Here is a 983-nt window from a genome sequence, read left to right as displayed (position 1 = left end):
TAATAATAATAGATAGCATTTGTATAGCGCATATCCCCGCTCATCAGCAAGCGCTATGCGTTTTACACTATATTATTACCCCAGCAGACCATAGAACACTCCAAAACATTCTCAGATTCCCAGGAAGCATACAGTGCAAGCAGCTGATTAAGCGCTCAAACACTAACAAACTGACAAGATCTTTCGGTGTCTATAGCCGGGTACCCATTCCCACCTGGGTGAACTGAGGAAAATTCGTGTAAAGTGCCTTTCCCAAGGACACAACGTCGGGCCCCTGACGGGATTCGAACCCACGATCTAGCCTCTGGTAGCTCTAGTGGTGATCCTCTGCCACTTCCACTATCGTCGAAATCATCATCGATGTTGTGCGGAACATTGCAATCGTCTTCAACGGTCATATTTATCGATATATCCGACTGGGAGATCATCATTGGGCTATGGTTCAGGATCAAAAATGTTTTTTAAAAATGTTGCAGCCTGAAGGGCCTGACAGCTAAAAAAGTCACATTTTCTTTTTTAAATTCGCCAAAATTGTACAGCATCCCCTAACTCTGTATTTGGCTTTCAGTTAGTTCATGTGTTACATCATGTAAACGTAATATTTGCTTGTGCAGGAACTTCAGATTTCACCTATCAACACCCTAATCCCCCCCCCCCCCCCCCCCCAGGGCAGTGCCACTGACTGAAGGGTCTTTAGGTCATTCCCAAAGGGGGATACATGTATTAACACGTTCTCATGCACAGTAGAATTGTAATTGTAAATGGGCTGATTCATCAATGTCACGCTCATAACTGTGCCTGAACTTCAACAGGGAACAGCTGCTTTTTCTTTCCTAGTCCTTACTATCGTCATTTTCCTCTACTTCTTTTGTATGTTTGTCACTCTCTTGTGACCCGCTATTTCCGGGGTGCCTTGATAGTCGAAGCAGACTTTGTGTTGTTGAAGCTAGAGAGGTGAGCAGAGTAAGTCTGATTCCCCGTAA

The sequence above is a fragment of the Aplysia californica genome, unplaced genomic scaffold (assembly GCF_000002075.1).
Source record: "Aplysia californica isolate F4 #8 unplaced genomic scaffold, AplCal3.0 scaffold00096, whole genome shotgun sequence".
Classification (NCBI taxonomy): domain Eukaryota; kingdom Metazoa; phylum Mollusca; class Gastropoda; order Aplysiida; family Aplysiidae; genus Aplysia; species Aplysia californica.
Note: the sequence above shows the minus strand (reverse complement) of the source record.